At 37.5% G+C, this 20,671-nt stretch overlaps 1 long non-coding RNA gene across 1 annotated transcript; it reads left to right on the plus strand.

The window, feature by feature from the left end:
* The first annotated feature begins 2,334 nt into the window (after window positions 1-2,334).
* On the plus strand, window positions 2,335-20,481 carry LOC103476494 (uncharacterized). Its single transcript, XR_535482.2, has 2 exons — window positions 2,335-2,539; window positions 20,319-20,481. It is a non-coding gene; the product is annotated as an uncharacterized LOC103476494 (long non-coding RNA).
* The last annotated feature ends 190 nt before the right edge of the window (window positions 20,482-20,671 follow it).

Genomic DNA, 20,671 nt, shown 5'->3' on the forward strand with positions numbered 1-20,671 from the left:
GCTATGAACCCTAGAGGTCAACCCGGAGACCAACAGGACTCGCTATGAACCCTAGAGGTCAGCCCGGAAACCAGCAGGACTCGCTACAAAGCCATGGAAGCAGGCCGGGAGACCAACAGGACTCGCTAAGAACCCTAGAAGTCAGCCCGGAGACCAACAGGACTTGCTAAGAACCCTAGAAGTCAGCCCGGAGACCAACAGGTCTTGCTACAAAGCCACGGAAGCAGGCCGGGAGACCAACAGGACTTGCTATGAACCCTAGAGGTCAGCCCGGAGACCAACAGGACTCGCTATGAACCCTAGAGGTCAGCCCGGAGACCAACAGGACTTGCTAAGAACCCTAGAAGTCAGCCCGGAGACCAACAGGACTCGCTATGAACCCTAGAGGTCAGCCCGAAGACCAACAGGACTCGCTACAAAGCCCTAGTGGTAGGAGAGTAGACAGACAGGACTCGCTATGAAGCCCTGGAGGTTCACTTCTTTATTTAGAAGAACCATCTTTCAACCCAATACCTTAGGGTGCCTGTTTGATACATTTTCAGAAGTGTATTGCAGCAGCCTCCAATCACACGTCTGAATGGAAGTTTCTTCTTCTGTTGCTGGTCTGAAACCAACTGGCTCTTTGTGGGTTTCCTGATCAGACGGCTGCTGGTTTTGCTGTTCCACTAATTCCCTCAGCGTTTTGTTCAGCTGTTCCATATCAAGCTCCAAGTTGGTGTTTTCCTTCTCCAAGAGGTAGTTGACCTGCTCGAAGACAGTGTTTTCCTGCTCCAGGGAGGTGTTTTCCTCCTTCAGCGTGGTGTTTTCTTTCTCCAAGACAGTAATTTTCTTATACAGAACCTTCCTTTCCTGCCTCAAGTTGGAGACTTTCTCAGCATAAACTTTGTTTTCCCCCTCCAAGATGAAGTTTACCTGCTCGTAGACAGAGTTTTTCTCCTTCAGGGCAGTGTTTTTCTGCTCCAGGTTTGTGATTTTCTCCTCTAGGGCAGTGTTTTCCTCCCCCAGGGCGGTGTTTTTCTCCTCTAGGGCGGTGTTTTCCTCCCCCAGGGCGGTGTTTTTCTCCTCTAGGGCGGTGTTTTNCCAGGGCGGTGTTTTTCTCCTCTAGGGCGGTGTTTTCCTCCCCCAGGGCGGTGTTTTTCTCCTCTAGGGCGGTGTTTTTCTCCTCTAGGGTGGTGTTTTTCTCCTCTAGGGCGGTGTTTTTGTCCTCTAGGGCGGTGTTTTTCTCCTCCAGGGCGGTGTTTTTCTCCTCTAGGGTGGTGTTTTTCTCCTCCAGGGCGGTGTTTTTGTCCTTTAAGGCGGTGTTTTTCTCTTCCACAGCCTTGCTTTCCTGCCTCAGGTCGGAGTTTTCCTCTACATTATGTTTTCACTCTTCAAGGGGTAGTTTACCTGCTCGAAGACAGAGTTTTTCTCCTCAAGGGCAGTGTTTTTCTCCTCTAGAGTGTTGGTTTTCAGCGTCAGGTTGATGTTCTCCTCCTCCAGAGCCCTGAATTTCTGCTTCATTTCCTTGTCATAGTCAGTGTTTTTCTTCTCAATGGCAGTATTTATCTGCTCCAGCGTGGCGTTATCCTCTTCTAAAGTTATGTTTATGTCAACCAGCTTTTTAAATTCTTTATCTTTCTCCCGAACAAGCTTGTCTTTTTCAAATACTGATTGTTCTAGGTTTAAAACTTCAATTTTTAACTCCCCATTTGCTTTAATTAGCGAATGAGTCTCACAGGTCATCCTGCCGACTTCTTCCAAGATGTCCTGGAGCTTCTGTCTCTCTCTTGCTAATATCTGTTGTGCTTTTTCTTCCTCGGAATCAGAAGACAAAGTCTTGCTGCTCTGACTCGTCTTTGATCCTTTCTGTCTGCACAAATCGTTTTCAGTTTCTAGGATACAATCCTTCTGCTTGTTCTCCAGGTTCTGCAATGGTTATGAGGGTAGGATTCAAGAGTGCAGCTTTTTGTGCATCACGCATCAAATTGATGTCACAAATTGATGTCACTACCTCAGCAGAACAACTAGAAAACTGCTGAAGTTTGAATAAAAACAAACTTTACGGCTGAATGCAGCTCAGATAAGCTGATGGCCACTGGAGACAGTTCAACTGGTAAAATATCACCAGAGCTGAAATCCGCACTTGGGAGACAGCGACAATGGACTGGCACAGCAGGGTGCCAGGACCAACGGTCAAAAGAAAAGTTTTTGCCGGAAAACAGAAAAAGGGGAAAAAAATAAAATATTTGTATTTTTTTAATCAAATAAAAAGATTTTTGCCACTAACTAAATAGTTAGTGCCCTGTATTTAAAGAAATGACGAACAAAATATAAGCTAACAGCGAGAAGGATGGCAGCATTCGACCGGAAGACAGCTCAGTTGTTGCTATGGCAGCTTAGTGGCGTCTTACTTAAAAGTTATGGCGGCAGGGAGCATCAAGGATTTTATTCGGAGGCACACCGGGAGCCATTGAAAGGATAATAATGCTGCTGTTTGGACACAAATGGAGGAGAATGAGCCACAAAACCGAGACAGACCAGCCGACTGGCAACATAACCGGTATGTGTTTCTTATTACTGGCTATTTTTCAAGACGACATTAGCATGTTGCTGGTGTTTTTCTGGGAAATGTATTTTCTTTGTTGTCTTTATGTGTAAACACTTCATTAATTTAACTGGTCATTTTTACATAGACATGGTAAAGTTAACGAACATATTGAGTCACCTGTTCTTTAAACAGAGGACGGTAGAGTACCCCCCAAACATTTCTCAACTAAGAGTAGCGTTACTTCGACATATTTTCACTCAAATACAGGTAAAAAGTAGTCGTCCAAAACATCACTCAAATAACAGTAAAATATATTTGGTAGAATGTCTACTAAAGTACTGAGTAATAAAATCAGTTTCTTTCGATATAAAACTTTAATAAACAACCAAACTTTTTTTTTTTTTTATCAAATATTCACCAGACACAGACAAGAATTGTTAATGTATAATAATAATAATAAATGTATTCCTTTATTTGTACATTGCTATGAAAATATACAGTTTTGATCATTGACCAGCAGGGGGCAGGATCGCCTCAGTTTTAGCTAGATCTTCTCATCGATCGTTAAATACGGTTAATATTGCATTTGTAAAGAAGCAGCTGCGCTTTTTCAAGTTGGGACTTTTCCATTAATATTATTTCCACGTGGTATACTTTTAATTTAAGTACTAATGTGATATATTTGCTGTAAAAAGATTTTTATCACTTGAATTTTGTCGCAATAATCCATTTGAGGGATTCAAGTGGCATGTATATGCCACGTTCACCTGTTCAAACAATTATAGCATTACCTAACCAGGTAAAAAGTGGCTCATTGATAAGAAACTCAATAATTTGAAGTCGCCATCTCGAATCCCCGATTCACTTGTTTCGTTAACATTACCCCCAAATGTAATCTTATACCAAAATGCTCCTAAGCCAATTAATTATGATCTTTGGTAACCATGAGGTGCGTAAAAGCTGTCTAAAATATATTTTAGTGAATGAAAACATTGTTGTACGGTATGTCCATAGGGGGCAGTATGTCTCCATGTAACGTATCTACAGCAGCGTTATAACTCTCAATTCAAAGCGGAGACAGCAAATAAAATATATTTATACTTGAGACTAACAAAAGGTCATATGAACAGAAAAACCTGGTTCCTCTTGACTGCGTTCAGACAGCTTTCTGAGCACCAAACAGCCGGAAACGACTCCAGCTGCAGGTTTGACTCCAACATCCCCGCTTGTTCCTTTGCCATTTCATCCAGTCTGCCACAGCAGCACTAACTCTACTCCCACTCGCTCGTGTTTTTTTTTCCCACTCTCTTTTTCTCTGAACCACATTTCAACTAACCTGACATTTCCCTTCTCATGGGGTCTTTCTTCCCTAGACTGGAAGACCTTTGCACAGCTGGAATATACGTATTTTTCTATAAACTCCCGCTGAACGAAAGAAATCTTGTGCAAAATTAATATTTTCTTTATTTGATCCAGCAAAATGTGGTGCAGATATACCATACATCTATCTGACTGAACTTCTAAATGGTGCTTTAGCTTTTAATTTCCTGGCCACACAATGGGATCCTTCCATCATTTCCGTGTCTTATTATAGAAAAACCTAACATGCGGTTGGGTTTTTACTCCACAACCAAAGCCGCTTTAGCTCTGTTTGCGCCTGACAGAAATACAAAGCAGCAAAATGTTGCAGCATTGTTTTGCTCCTCACTGGGCCTTGAGGCAAGCAAGACAATTATCCTCATGTTTGTTATGCTGATGTTAATTACAGGAGGTGTAGAACCAGGAAAAGGAGCTTTTTCTGTCCAAAACTGCTTTTTTACATTCACTGATACACAGTTAGTTGCAGTGTTCACACCTCTTCAGCATTTTTTGTCACATTATGACAAACTTTAATGTGATTTTGATTTTGCGCTTTTCCAAATTAAAGTCTCACTTTCCTAGAACATTGCATCAGCGTGATTGTAGATAGAAAAAGAAGAAGTAAATGTACTGCAAAAAAACTGAAATTTTCTAGAAGAAAACTTGGAAATATCTGGGCTGGAAAAGTAAATAATTTCATGGAAAACCTCAGCAATTTTCTAGAAAAACCAATTTGAAATTTCTGAGTTTGAAAAGTCAAATATTTGTTTGAAAAAACAACAACAGAAATTTGATCTCAGAAATGTTCTAGAACATTGTTTTTTCCAAATGTTGAAAATAAACTCTTTTTTTCAGAAAAACTTCAGTTATTTTCCTTGCTAATTTTTGACTTCTTAAACTCAGAAACTTGTTTTTTTTCCTTGAAATTTTCTGAGATTAATCTGAAAATGTATGAGTTCTCCATTTTTTTTAATCAACAATGACCCTAATACGTTGTTGTACTTTTCCATATTTACTACATTTAAAGCTTGTTTTGTTTTGGTTTGAGAGTCAACAGACCAACAAAAAGTTGTTCATAATTGTTAAGGGGAAAATAAATAATTTGAGGTCTTGCAGATCTTTTTCTCTTAAACCCTAAATTAGAAAAATCCTCTGAAGTCACTAAATTATTTTGTAGTACTTCTGTCTTCAGTTACAGATTACCTGTCTTGTAATTACTTATTTTTTGTTTAGTTTTGCAAATTTTGACTCACAGATTAAAAAAGAAATAAATAAAGATTTTAAGACACAGTAAACTTGCAATCTGTTTGTGGAAGAAGAAATGTTAAAACTTTCCCATCATTTTCTGAAGGCATTTGGCTTTTATTTAGGGGTGTCACAGTAAAAGGGGCTGAGTAACATTTAATTTTGAAAACATTGGTCATTTTTCTTTTTTTTGTTGGTCTGTTACAAAAAATCCAATAAAAAGGAAAAAAGTTAATATCGGTGAACATTTTGCAAGGTGCTGTACATTTAAAAATATATATATTCTGTGCATTTGCTCAGAAAATAATAATGTTACAGAAATTGATAGTTGGTTTTATGAACAAGTCAGAGTTTATAAAAACAGACTTTATGCTTCACTGTAAGGATCAGGCAAATAATAATAGAGAGTTGAAGTTTATTTAAAGTTTATTTTCTGATTTTCTGAGTTTCCTTACTGAGCTTTCAACAAAATGTTTCAAAAGCAATTTGTTGATTGCTTTGCTGCTACTTTAGTGGTTATTCTAGGATTTTTTTTTTTTGACACAATGTGTTTTTATGCTTTGCTGCCTCTGCCACTGAATTTCACTTTCTGTGCTGAAATACGCTTCCAAAAATATGTTTTTGTTCACTTTGCAACATGCCAGGACGACGTTTGATGGTTCTGTCTTGAAACATTCACCGTTTTAACTGTTTGCCCTTTGCAGGAAGTCAGAAAGGTGACACAGTTTGACACATACAAAAATAAATGAAAACTGCAGTACCCATGAATAAAGATTTTCTATACCATTTTCCTACATATCAGTGGAAATACATGGTTGGAAATGTTACATATGTCCAATTCAAGGCATTTAATTTCCTTGTTGGCATTGGATCTATATATATATTGGTAATGTGAAATGTTGTGCAGTTTAATTGCTGAGTGTTTTTCTGAGCTTGATTGCAGTGTCACCTTAGGAAATAGCCACTGCAGCAGTGATTACCTCCACATCTCTGCAGTAGCTGTCTCGTTTTCCCTTTTCCCTTCTTTCCATCTTTGGTAAGTTGCTCCAAACCTCTGACTTGGAGCAACTAATTTAGAAAAAATGAGAATACAGTGAATTATCCCATCGGTTATAGTGGCATTGTCCTTTGGTGCCGGCCTACTCACCGATTTAAATTAGTAATAAATGTAGGCTGGGATTAATTCCCAGAGGATTACTGTCAGTGTGGAGGTTGTGTTGGCTCCCTCTTCATCTATTTGATTTGCAATTTTTAAGAAATATGAATAAGTTATGTTGATTTAGTCGTCTGAGAATTGGTTTTGAGTTTTTTTGGGTGTTCCACCATAAGGTTTCCACGGCAGTTTGCTTTTAAACTGAGAATCTGTGATTTTTTTTTTATTTTTATGTGACTGAGATCCAAACATCACATCAGCTGTCCTTAAACCATTTTGTAATTTGGTTTTATACTTAGCGTTATCGTTTTCCCAAGATTTATTTTGTGGTTTAATTTCTTGGCTTATGTCTTGAGACATTGCTACAATTGAATAATTTGCGAATTCCCACAGTGTTGTATTATAAGCCTGATGGGCCACCAAGCTTAACTTGTGCCCCACCAGTCATAGCATTGCTTATTTATTTAAGGTTTTTTAAATGTTTGCATTTTTTATGACTTTTTAGTTGGTGTTCAGGTATATAACACATACTTATCAAGTGATATTTTCACATTTCCTGTCAACTTCAAACATTTTTTAACTCAAAAACATGACGGGCCGCTGGATGAACGACTGCCGTAGCAACCAAACACCGGCCTAGCAAGTTTTCAGAGGGAAACCTTGAGTCTTAATGGTTGGTGTTATAGTTCTGGGTAAAGTGGTTCTCCTATCACATGTTTATAACCTCTTGCTGAAGGTACTTAACCCTCTCTGTAAGAACGTGTGCACTTTGACTGATCATGTGACTGGTTCAGTCCATTTTCCATCTAGTTTCATGTTTCTAAACTATTAGAAAATCTTATGACGGCGACACTGTTGGTAAAAATTGCAATGACGACATCCGATTAGCATTTTGGAGTAACATTTGGAGTATATTAGATAATAATGATTGCATGTTCCTTTGTGTCACTATTATTGCCATAGATGTGATATATTATGCAACCTTACTCCAGAAGTTAAGGTCTTTGTCCCTAAATGCAATTTAAAACCGTAATCTGTCTTCTTATGTTGTTTTCAGAGTAATATCTTCTTCCTCATGGAACGGCACTTCCGGCCATAACTTGTTTGATTGACATTCTGCTGCCAGCTTCCACCAGCATTTTCAGAAGTTGTTTTTGGGGTCGATATGAACTTTTTGCACCAACACATCTTTTCATTCTTTTTAGACCTTTATGACAGCTGGGCTTTCTCCTGGTGTTTATACTTTCATATAATTGTTTAAACAGATGAACGAAACACCACCAGACATCTGGAAATTGTACCCAATAACTTGTGGAAGTCCACAAATCTAAAAAAACATTTTTTTTCTTCTGCTTTGAGTCTGAAAAGAATCGCTTGTTGAGCTGGTTCTTTCTAGCTGCACCAGTAGCTCTGCAAATATCCGTCTGTGCAATTCTTCTGCAGCTTCCTTTATACTGGTTGCCTCTGTGTGAATTATTCATAAACAGTGAGCTGGATAGTTCAGCTACAAGGGACTTATCTCAGAGGAACATTTTTCTTTATAACTCTCACTTTCTGCAGTGCAGGACTTCTGCTTGTCTTTGATTTCCTTCCTAGTATAATCTCTCCAATGCCAATATGGATTAGTAATGACAGGAAAAGAATACGTTAATGCTTTTATACACGAATTGAGTCAGTGAAAGTACTGACTCAATATACAGTAAGTTATTTGCTGTTGCATTCAACAGCCTGGATCCAGGCCGGTCATTCACTGAAATTATGTTAGCATTAGAGAAAAGCAAGCAAGCCGTCAGTCGTTCTCATTTTCTGCCATTGATTTTTAAGCACGAGTTGGAGGTGAGGATAATAACTTTTGGTTGAGATGTACTTATTGAGGCTCGTATAATTCAACAGCTGAACAATTGGCTCTCACCCAAGGCCAATTACACCCAAAGCCTGGCAAACCCCAGAGGCGCGGAAGAAAAACCATTCCAATAAATAGAGGTAAAAAAAAAGGCAATGAAATGACTCCAAAGTAACTTTTAATAAATTGACTTCATAACATTTTTTAGAGTCTATAAATACAAATTCACATTGAAAATCTGTGCTTATTTGTACGAAGAGAGTGAGCTGATCATCTGTCGCGATAGGAAATGAAAGGGTGCACGCACTTTGGAAAAGAAACATACACAAATTCTGATTGTAATCAGGGAATTGTTGACGCACTCAGACCGGTGTCAAGTGTTTGCTGAGGAAAAAAGAGACAAGAACCAAACTCCAGTCTGGATGGGAATAAACAATATTGTGTTTGCACATTCATTTGAAATGAAAGTTCAAGGTGCAATTCTTTCAAAAGGTTACTTTCCTGAGCTTTCTGACTTAATTAGTCCACGAAGAGCAACAACCAATCATCTTAAAACAAATCCATAAATCAATGTTTATGTAATTTCACGTTATTATTCCATCATCATGTTTTCTTTGGGTGTTTTATTAACAAAAAAACAATGATTATTAATGCAGGAAATGGAAATATGAGGTTGTTCTCCACCAATTATCTTCCAACATCTACTGCGAATGGAACATGTCAGTAATTTATGGACAAAATTTTGCAATGATTTAGTTGATTTTTACACAAATTTCTTTAAGTTTTCAGTATGCGTTTCACACAGGAGAAGAAATGATCAAGCTGGTAACAGTCTAAGTTTGTTTTCCATCCAACAGACAAACTGTTCTGTAATTTAAATAAAAGTAAATAACAAAGACAGCAAATTTGCAAGCAAAGAATGGAAGATATAGCTACATAATGGCATTCATGCTATCGCTGTTAGCATAGTAATTAGCAGAAAAACAAACCACTGGACTTCCTGTTGGCTCCATAATGGTCAAACGATTTGGTTTTCAAGTTTGATGTAGGATGAAAAGATGTGACTTTACAGATTTTTTGTTTTATACCCACTTGAGATCCAGTTTAGGTTTGCCAAACTGATTTTGTCAACATGGGTTGTTGGTACAGATCAAACTAAATGCCAGCGATTCTAGATCTTCCTCTAGTGTCTTAGATTTTTTATAGTCCAAAGCTCAGAAAAAAACGTTATGTTCGCTGTCACCAGATCTCCTGGAACATCCCAGAGCATCTACTTCTCACTGTCAGATTAATGGTATAAACCAAACGATAAATTATCTTAAAAAACTGAAAAAATCTTAAAATCAATCCTATGATGAACAGGAAGTCGGTGGACTGCAGCCAGCATTGGTTTTATATGATTCCTCATTTTTCCTGATAAAAGCCAACAATTTAATTATGTACCTTCTGCAGAAACACAGATCTATATCCACTCTTAAAGGATCACAATATTCTACCCAACAGGAAATAAAGACCAAGAATCGAATTACAAATTCAATGGGGGGAAGATAAAATTAATGGTCTAAATTTTGAAACAGCTAAATATTTAAAGCAGGAAGTTTTTGTTGTACTTTCCTGAATATATTTCATATAAAATTGTTGCTTTACAAGGACTTAACTTTGGTCTGGTTGCATGACAGCAGCTTTTGGTCTATGAAAGTGTCAAAATACACACTTAGAGCGTATCAGAAGTTATTTTAATATTCATAAATCAAATGATGTCATAATCTATTAAAATTAGTCTTTTTCCTTATTTTGCTTTGTTACAAATTTAAGGAACAGTTAAAAGATCTGTCCTGTTTCTGACAAACTCAGAAACAGGTCAGTATTAAACCTGAAGTCTTTCTTTTGTTCTAAACTCCTCCTGTAAATTTTGTGTACAGAGTCTCCTTCAACTCTTCTTGAAGATATTCTGTTCACCGTTTGTTTGGTTTGGAGAGATTTTCCAATGATTTCAGTGTTAAAGAAGTCAAAAAAAAGGGGGGGAAAAAGCAGCAGGATGTCAGTTAATCAAATTTATTTAGGTTCAGGGAATCTATTTCACAAGAATCTGTAAATGACTTTCTTTCCACCTTGAGGGAGAAGCTATTGGCAGGGCTGCAGCTATGCGAGCCCAGAAAACCGCTGTCTTTTAGCGTCATTTGAAGTATTCCTCTTTTCTGAGAAGCCCTCATGAATAAATCAGTGTTTAAAGGCAGAAAAAGGAATGAGATTATCTCATCATTCAGCTGTTGGGGAGCTTTCCAAAGCCGCCTGTGAATAACCGAATGAAAAGGTTAACTTTATTCCGAGGAAAAACAGAAAATAACGCATGCATTTTGGCTGTGCAGGGAAAACAAAAAAAACAAGGGCAAATTTACATGATAAGTAGAGTTTAATTAGAAAGAAAAACGTCCAGTAATAGAAAAATAATGAAATATTTCTGTTCTGGCTTCAGATACGGCAGACAGAACCAGACAGCGCTGATAGAGGCTTGAAAAACTTTCAAGCAAGGGCGTTTTCTCTCAGTTAATATCATTCATTTGCCCTGAAAGCTCAGAATTTCACGGTTAGCTGGAGTGTCAGGGAAAAAAAACCTGACTGATTTCTATAAATGGACTTTGAATGCAAGTACAAAGCTCCACGCGTGTATTTCTGCAGCAGTAAGTCGTAAATTTATGGATTTCTAAAGCCAGAAGGATGTTTTAGTGAGACGTGGATGAAAATAGGGACTTTAGGTTAGAAGCCATGAAGAGAGAGAGATAGTGAGGACATTATTCTTGATAAAATTACCTGGGAAAAGATTTGCAATAGTAAGAAATGGTAACTTGTTGCTGCAAAAAAATGACACCCAAAAGTTTTTCCTAAATTTGAAAAAGAGAAAGAATGAAAAGAAACTTTAAAGTTCAAGAAAAAACATGCAAAAAGGCATAACATTTTTCAGTAAATAGCTTTCTATTTTTCAAAAAAGGTGGCTTTGTGTGATGACTAAATGAGAATGTGACCAAACTTATCACTTGTGTATTGTATCATAATACAGAATATTTTGAGGAGGATTTTAATTAAATGAACACTGAATTGCTGCACAGCATAAACTGCAAAAGGAAAATGAAAAAAATGTCTCAATTCAAATTGAAATGTCATAAATGGTGCCTCCAGCTATTTCTTGTTTGCAAATTACTTCTTTAAGCGCTTAGTTTGGTCATTTTTTATATATTTTACTGCATAAAGCTCCTTAGTTGTGGATATTATGTTATTTTTACCTAGATGATTCCTCATGAGATTATTTCTGTGCCGAAAACAAAAAGATTTAGTTTATTTAGCACTTCTACACCCCTCGTTATTTTGCATCTTTGTAATGTTCCCATTTGGCCAGATTTAGACTTTGATCTCTGTAGAGAAGCAGAGATAAAACCAAAATAGATTTTGGATCCAAGATGAACAAGTAATTATTGTTTTTTCTTCTTGTTATGGCTGATTAATGTCTCCCCCTCTCGGGGATAGATTGCCTTTTTTAAGTTGTCAAAACATAATTCATCTACATCTATTAATCGTGACATTTTTACTTAGTATTACTCTGACCTTTACCTCTCTGGAGACATATGTGCAACAGCAGCGTTTTGAAAAGTGAAAGCTTATTGCTCATCAGATTTAAAGAGACTGTGCTGCTTGTTTGGTTTTGGCAACTTGGACAGGCGAGGAAAAGCCCGGTTCAGGGGTCACAATTTACATAAGAGAGCAAAAAAATACCTCCGCCGGTGAAGCCTCTTTACTTCACTTCCAAAGAAATCTGTAAAATGGGTTAGCTTGTTGTTAGAAAACAGATGGAGTTAAGAAAAGTTAAATCATAATAGTACCTAATTCATTGATGCTTTGTAACACTTTCTGAGGTAAATATGCAGCATTTAAGCTTCAAACAAGAAGAGAAAATGTTTCCCATGGACAAGAGAAAACTAATAATTGTAAAATTAAAAAGTAAATATGAAGTTGTAATAACCTAGTTGTATATTTGTGATTTTAAAATATGCACAGGTCTTTAAAGTTAAAGGGTAAAATCAGACTATAATGACCCTTTTCTACTTTGTGTTTTGATCCATAAAGATTGAATATCATGTCAATTGATGGCCTGTTTTTAAACGTGAGCTAAATACCTGTGTGTTGCTGCTTATTGCAGTAAGTCTCAAGCTGTGTGTGTAGTTGGTGAATTACAGCCTGTGATTATCTGCAGGTCGCCTCATTGGTGACTGTACTCTTAATTAACTCTCCTTGTTGGTTCTGTCGGTCATTATTGAAACAAGTTGGTAGGAAGCGGCATGCTAAAGCAGCATATACTTATTTTTATATTTTGTGTAATTATAGGGATTTCATCAAATTCACAAACAAATCAGTGCATAAATGAAAGAGGATTGTACATGATTTTCCATTTTACAGGGTTCATCTCCTGGCTTTGCACATTTAGAGACTTTGACCTGTTCTTCTTTGCAAAATTGTTCAAACTCACTCAGATTAGACGAGAATGTCTGTTTGTTATCAGCCATTTTTTAAGATATCGGCATGTTGGATTTAAGCCGGTAGTCTTTTCTCATTTATCAACATGCTACCACCTAAGCCTGTCAGGATAACAAGTTAAATTGTTCCAGAAGTTATTGCGATAAATGATAATATTGTTGTTTTGAGACCATTTTTAAGTAATATAATGGTAATGGTGAAATAATAGTGGCAAGATCACATTCTCAAAGATCAGTAAACTTTAAATTCCAATGAACATTTAACACTGGAACTGGAAGACATTTTAAATATCCAAAATAAATAAAGAAAACAACAAATAAAATGAATTTTGAAGTCTTTGAAAGCAATATTGCCCTTCAAAAAAAAGGGCTAGTTGAGACCAAACCAGCAAACTGAAGACTTTTATCATCCAGTTTTTGGTAGAAAGAGAGAAAAAAAATAGATACTACTACTGCCTATCTCCTGCCTGACTCCTCATCAGTCTATTATCGAAGTAATTATGCACTAGTTTGTGATGGTATATCGCATGAAATACCCAAAAAAGACATTATAGATTAAGATTCCAACAACCTTAACTGTGAAAAATTCCAAGTAGAGTCCATACTGAACTTCTATCTCGGCTGGTTTGTATATTATATTCAGAGGTTTAAAAGTCTCTCCAGAAATGTTTTTGTAAAATAATAAGCACCTCATTTTTGTCTAAACTATAGCTTTGATTGTTTTATTGGTGGTATAAAGGAACCGTTAAGCCAGTGGGAGTCCTGTGATTCCTTCAATGGAGGTGCCAGGTGCTGAGAACGGAGCCAGCGTTCAACCTTTGGCTCCTGCTACTCCTCCTCACTGTCAGTCCTCCGAGCCAGCTGCCAATCAGGATGACTGGCATGCAGCTCAAGTCAAGTCTTCTCTTTCAGCTCCGTGACTGACTGATGTTTATCCCACTGGAGTTAAATTATGATTTGTATTTCACTCTGAGGAAAAAGAGGCATAATCTCTAACTCGATTAGACTGAGTAGCATATTCGCGTTTACAGGAAATCGGGTAAAAATGCTGACTTGAAATGTCATCGCCTTGTTTTCAAAAAAGAAAGACGTCAGTCAAAATAAATAACTTGTCACTAAGATTCTACAGATGCCATACGAGTGATATTTTATTCACCTTAATTCCAGTTAAGACATAAATAATGATTCCAGCCAAAACATCTGAGTCAGTTTGTGATTTATACTGGAACTTACTGTATCACAGGAAATACAACTTGGCTAGATTAGATTTCAGATAACTTAAATAGAATATGCAGATCTGTGAATATGTATTTGCCCTCTTACAGATTTCTTCTGTTTTTGCCACAATTCAATATTTGAACTCAAGACACAGATCTGAAAATCAGATTGATCCTGATTTAGCACACAAATGAGGTTTTAATGATTATTTTAATTAAAACGGATAAAGTAATTACTGTCAGATCTGTAGAATAAAGAAATCTTTTTGACTAGAACCTGTCTGACAACATGAAGTAGGCTAAAGCCAAATCAGGAGTTTGTTCCAATCAGCCCTGGACAAATTCGTCTCCATTTGCACATCCTGCGTGGTTTGTCCCGATTTCTTGGAACCAGGCTGAGGAAATTTATTGGTAGCAGACTATAGTCGTCGATTGTCCCATGGATTTACCTCACTGAATGAACGACAGCGATACTTGCGGAAGAGAAAATGCAGCGTCAACTGAATGGGGAAACCCGCAACAACCAAATATACCAAGAGATTTGGGATAAACTGGACACCTAATGGTACACGTTGCCAATGGAGACTCATCCAATTTGGCTTGAATCAAACAGACTAGAGAGAAAGGTCTGATCTGATTATAAGATCTGAAAGCGCAACATATCATGCCCCGATATGAAGAAATGTTGAACTTTCCCATGAGAGGGCAGCCAACCAAAAGTACTACAAGATCAAAAATGACATGATATGTTTAAAAAAAAAAAAGTATGGTGCTGATTTAGGACTTGGACCAACGGCCATGTTTACCAGAATCATCAGTTCTTCTTTCTAGAGGAAAAATAATTACAGAGACTTTCCATAGAGAACTTGAAATATCTAATTTTGGTCTGACGTAACAGTTTATCAACTAGATAGATTTTGCAGCAAGTTTACAGTTTGCAAACTTCCATTAATCGTGTTTCTACATTGTGGACGTGTTAAGCATTCCTGGTGGGACTGATTTATTCAGTGCCCTTTAACTCTCAATCCTACAAAAACATGCGGTATCATTTTTCAAACAACACTGAACCCAAAATCACTTGTCGTGGAAAGTTCAAAAATCTGTTTTCATCTCTGTCTGGATGTGAAGCCCCAGAGATCTCAGATGTGTTGAGAGCAGAGCTCCTTTCCCCGTAATGAACACCTAATCCTGTTGCTTTGATGTCACTCCGAGGGGCACGTACTCTCCGGGAGAAGAGTAACCAATTTTAACCAAAGGGGCTTATTTGCAATGAAGAAAACATCTTTTGGAAACAGAGCAGCCTTTTTTCAGCCTCTGAGCTCATTAAGTGCAGCCCTGAAAGTGTAGCGCCGTTCAAAAGTATTCAAACTCCTTGAAACATCCAAATTTTGGCATTAATATATTGATTCAGATCAAGGGTGTCAAACTTATTTTCATTTTGGGCGATAAAGGGCAGGTTGTGGCCGAATGCATTGATATGAGAAACTGTTAAAATGTGAAAATCTTTTCCATTATTTCGCAAATGTTTTTGTGATCCAAGCCACTATTTTTTTTTTCTTTGTAGTGTTGCTATAGAAATGCTTGCAAAAAATCTTGCGATATTTTTGCTTATGTATGATGGTAAATGTGACTTTCTGTCACTCTCCACGTCGATCCCAGGCTATAACCTGACATCATGTAAGTCTGAGAAAGCAGTGTAGTAGAAGTAAGAAACACTGCCACCTGCAGGTTGGAGTGAGCATCGCTTAAACTTGATGTTTTAGACCCATTTTTGGAGAAAGTTTGCAATAAACTCAGTTATGAATTAGTGCGAAAAAGTGTGGAGAAATCTGTTGAAATCACTTTGATTTAACTTAAAAAATAATCTTTATTGTCCCTTTGAAATTTGGACCCCAGGCCTTCAGTTTGACACCTTTTAGATGAACGCAAAATAGCAAGTAATTGTGAAGTGCAAGCTTGATTTGTACAGTACAGGCCTGCTTTCTTTCTTTCTCCACTGTTATCTGTCACTTCGTTGTTATGCACATAATCTCTGCCTTTCCGAAGCCAAGGGAGTATCCTCTGACAGCCCTGTTGGCTCGCATTGGGGTCGGTGAACGAAGCCAGCAGCAAGAGGACGCTAAGCCATGTGGCGTGGCCAGAGAGGACTCCATTTTCATAATGACGTGTCAACACAGATGAAAGATGATCTCTCCCCTCCTCCTCATCTCCAAGATGCTCCAAGAGTCCTGGCAACGGAGCCGGGAGTAAATCAGAAGGCAAAGGGAAGCGAGGAGGATGTCAGCATGTCCACTTCTCCCAGTTTGGAAGACATCACCCGTGGCGCCAGCTCAAAAAAGTGCTACAGCTGATTTCTTTAGCCTCTTTAATTTGATTCCCACACGGTCATTGGTGTCGATCTGCGCTCTGAAACGCTGTTATGGGTTTTTTGTACTTTGGCTTGGTGAAATTACATTTCAGATGTAGACCTGGGGTGTATTCCTGCTCCTTTCTCTACTTGTTTATTGCCTTTCTATGCTTCACATTGGCTAAACAAACCTATGTGTATTTAACAGAAAGTTTGGATTTATCCCTTGGAATGATACTATTTGCCAATTTTAACAACCCCACAGCTGGTTTTTGTTTGAAGCACTGGCGGGAAACCAAATGCCACAAGTTAATTATTAAGGCTGCGTTTTGATATAAAGTTCCCTCTCATTTCATAAGTTTAAAATGCATAATTCTGACTTTTGAAACGGGCGTTAACGTGCAATTTGCATACAAGAAAAGATCCTTTTGCTGCAGCATTCCATCATCATTCTTTTCTTTCCTTCTGCCATTCTCCAATAAAGAGTGAAAATTCATTATGAAGCTACAATATGATTTAGAAAGCAGCATGAGATAAGCAGAAAGTTTGAATCCAGCTGCGAGACAAATTATGACTGTACTTACATAATAAGACAAGGATTAATCAATCACCAGGAGCCGGTGTTTGATGCGTGCCAACTCTCTCGGTCAGTGCAGCTGCTTTCAGTAATTATTTCAACCAGTGGAGTATCCCTAATTAAAAGATCAACCAGATCTCACTGTGGGACTTAAATTGAATTTGGTTTCATGAAAAGCTCACATTTAAAGCTGAGACTCTGCGTGTAAGGCGCCTGACAGGTTTCTTTTTAACAACATGAGAACTATTGCTGCTGTAATGATCAAATTAATGAACGTTTAGATGATTGGACTCCTTGATGATTCATGTGGATATTTTTAGAAACAATCAACAGCACTGATTTGTTTCTCATTAGTTTTTCACTCACATTTTTAAGCTTCTTTAGCATGTAGTGAACCTTGGTTTCTGTTATTCCCATTCTGACATATATTTAATACAGTGGTTTCAACACAAAAAGAGAGTAAGGGTTCTTTGTTGCTAAAAGAAGAGCTAGCATTAGCAAGTAATTTGGTTTAAAGCGTCACCATCTCTAAGAAATTAAGGGGAGGAGATATGAAACGCCAGAATGCCATCTGCCATTTGTCACTACAGATGCTATGGTGGATGCTAACAAAGGCTGAATCTAGCATGGAAGAAGATAATAATCTTAAGGTGTGTCTAAACTGGCACCAATCTATTTACTTTCACATTTCACAGATATGGACGTTATACTCTGCCTGGCAATCTGTTTCTGTATGTTTTTGTTGCCAAATTATCCGGAAACATTCAGGATTTAAAAACGCTAAAGGAAATGTGTGAATAAAAAAACTGGAACACCAAAAGTCGTACTTTCAACCAATTAACCAATTGATAAACCTTCATTTAAATCAATATACTCAGCCTCCTTTTACTTCACATCTAAACATTTTTTGTTTAACTGGCTTCACATTATTTTTTAAGGTTTTGTGACACTATTTGGGTTTATTCATGTATTATTATTATTCATTAGTCTCAAGAGCTTATTTGACCTTTTGCTGGTCACTCCAAATCGACCTGAGCACTTCTTGAACCGCCACAGAAATGGGAAGAAAGACACTTTACCAGAGATGAGAGCATAAACCTGTTATACCGACACTTCTTCACACTTCCCTCTGATGTAGAAAATGTATGCGCAGCCGTTGCCAAGTACAGCAAGCTGTTGGTCCTGGCCTGGAGATGGCCAGCACAGACAAAATAAATGCCAGAATAGGATTTAATCTCTCTTCCCTCACAAAAGACAGGCCAAGTGATTACTTATTGCAGCCTAATGAAATTTTAAGACAGTCTTGTCAAAAAGCTGAAAATAACTGAGGAGGATATCCCTTTGTTCCTCAGACATATGCACATAATTTTCATATTTATACGCTCTAAACTTCGGCATCGGCCTACCTATCTCAGGTCGATACAACCTCCAAACTCCAGACATCGTTTTCTATGTGCAAGGACGGTGTCACATACTGAACTGCAGAGAATGTTCTTTTGATTTTAGTTTCTTAGCAACTAAATGACAGATTGTGCAAAGACCAACCCGTGCCCTCAGAAGTGAGAAAACACAAAAACAGAAGGACATCACTGATTCTTGTGACAAATGTGTCTCCTTGCTTCAAACTGACGTCCAGTTCAGGTGGAAGTGGTGACCTCGAGGTGTTCTTTCCATGTCAGGTCGTCAGACTGACTCGAACGGCATGGCCGTCAGTGGTGGTGGAAGTAATAGAAACCACCTGAGCGCTAAGGCAAAGGATAGCAACGAGAGCTAGGTTGCCAGGTCAATATTTTTGTCAGCTATTTTTTTTCTGTGATGTTACTGAGTAATTTTGTTGTTTTTTAAATGTAATAATTACATACAAATCTGAGAAGTTGGTCAATAAAGAGTCTGTTAGTCCAAACAAGTTGTCAAATAACTAAAAGCTGAATTATCTAGGAAGTCAATTTAAGCACCTTCTGCTTAAATTGCAGAATTGATCTAGCAATACTGGATCAATGTTCATCAGCGCAGACAGAGCATTTGCATAACACAACATGAGATCATGTAATTTCTTTGGATTCTTACTGCACTTGCTTTGATTCTGTTGTTTGGAAGTGTAAGTACGTTTATCTATATTTTAAATAATCTTCAGTTTAAATGCTCATACCACAGAAAGTTTTGTCATGTTAGAGAAATCCTTGTGAGCCTGTTTTAACAGGAAATCAAAATTAGCTTGATACTAGCTGCGGCTCCATTACAAATATGCGCAAAATATTCCTCTAATGTTGAAAAAACATTCACAATTGAGGCATTTAACTAAGCACAAGCATAATCCAACCACTTCCTGTCGTCGTCTTCGTCATTTCCACCAGTAGTAACATCCAGCTGTTGATCACATTTTGATACAACAGCAACAACAAAAAAAACACCTCATAGTGCAAAATATTTTTATAGAAAAACATGTTTTTTTCTTTATAAAAAAACTCACGTTTTTTAGAGAAAAAAACATGAGTTGTAAAAATGTATTTTTAAATTTTGTAATGTAAAAATACATTACAAAAAATTTATTTTTGTAATTCCAATTTGCAGTTTTGTGGTGAATAGAAACAGAAAAGTTATGCACAAGGTTACGAAAACAAGCTGCCGTTTCCTTCTTCGATAAACAGGAAGAAATAAACTGCATCAAGGGAAATAATTCGCTTTTTAATTTGGATAAGCTGAAGACTTTTATCTGCATTTTTTAAAATGTCTTAAGCAGAAGAGAATGTCAAGAGAAGTAAAATTTTCTGTACACGGACCTATGCTCAAAATTGACACAGTTCTGGTGCTGTAACAATTTAATTTATTTCTGGTTCCTCCGGTTTTATAACCATATTAGTTTTTGTTATCAGAGCCTACTTCATTTGTGTTTTCTAGTTAAGTTTGATCATACCACGTGCAGAGTGCATCTGTCATTATCCTCCCTTAGCATACATGCTGAGTATATCCTCACGAGTTTCTCTGTTTATTCTCAGCTAAGTCTTTGTGTCTGCATTGCCAGTGGTGTTTTCTCATGTGAGACTCTGTTTGCTTTAGCTCTGCCTTGTTCTTCGTTTTGTTCAAATAAAACCTTATTTACTTTCTCCACCAACTTGCCATTTGACTCTGCAGGTTCTCAACACTGAAAAATCACACTTGGTCATAGGTTAGCCACCAAGTGTATCCTAAGTTTTGTTTTCTACATGCAGAATACCAGCTTTTAAAGACCTAACTTTCCAACTTCTATGTCAGAGTGTCCGTTTCCTTGTTTGTGTGGTACACTGTTTACCTTTTCTATTCCTTATTTATTCTTCTTCATCAGTGAGTTATGTTAGCAGCCATCAATCTGACTTGTTTCATGTTTTACGAGGCAACATGTGAAGAGAAAATGAGAGCATTCCTACACAATGGTTAGAAACAGAATAAATGATCTGTCTGCACTTCAGGAAGATAGGCACAGCTGGGTGCAACACAGGCATTGCTTTCCCATTCGGTTGACGTTGTGCTTTTTCCACCCATTACAGAATCCTGCTGGTGAAAGAAAAGGCTGACATGACAGATGATGTAGGAATTGGCAAGCAGCTGGCACAGTGCAGACAGACCAAGCTCCAGCGTCTCGCAGAACTCAGGCAAAACATTCTTGGCTTAAATAAATGAAAAGGTTAACAATCAGCCTTAAGGCCTTAACTTGCTGCATTCATTAAAATCATAGTTATTAATTTTAATCCTACTGCTGTAAATACCTAGTGCAGTATAAAACATTCATAATTTCTACTTGGAGGTTTGGTGTTGGTGGTTTTCTCCATGATATTTTGGATTACATTTTAAAATGACCTTCATCTTCATCTCAGACCTTCATCTCAGGCTCTGTTTGGCA

Source organism: Poecilia reticulata, linkage group LG2 (genome assembly GCF_000633615.1).
Source record: "Poecilia reticulata strain Guanapo linkage group LG2, Guppy_female_1.0+MT, whole genome shotgun sequence".
Taxonomy (NCBI): Eukaryota; Metazoa; Chordata; class Actinopteri; order Cyprinodontiformes; family Poeciliidae; genus Poecilia; species Poecilia reticulata.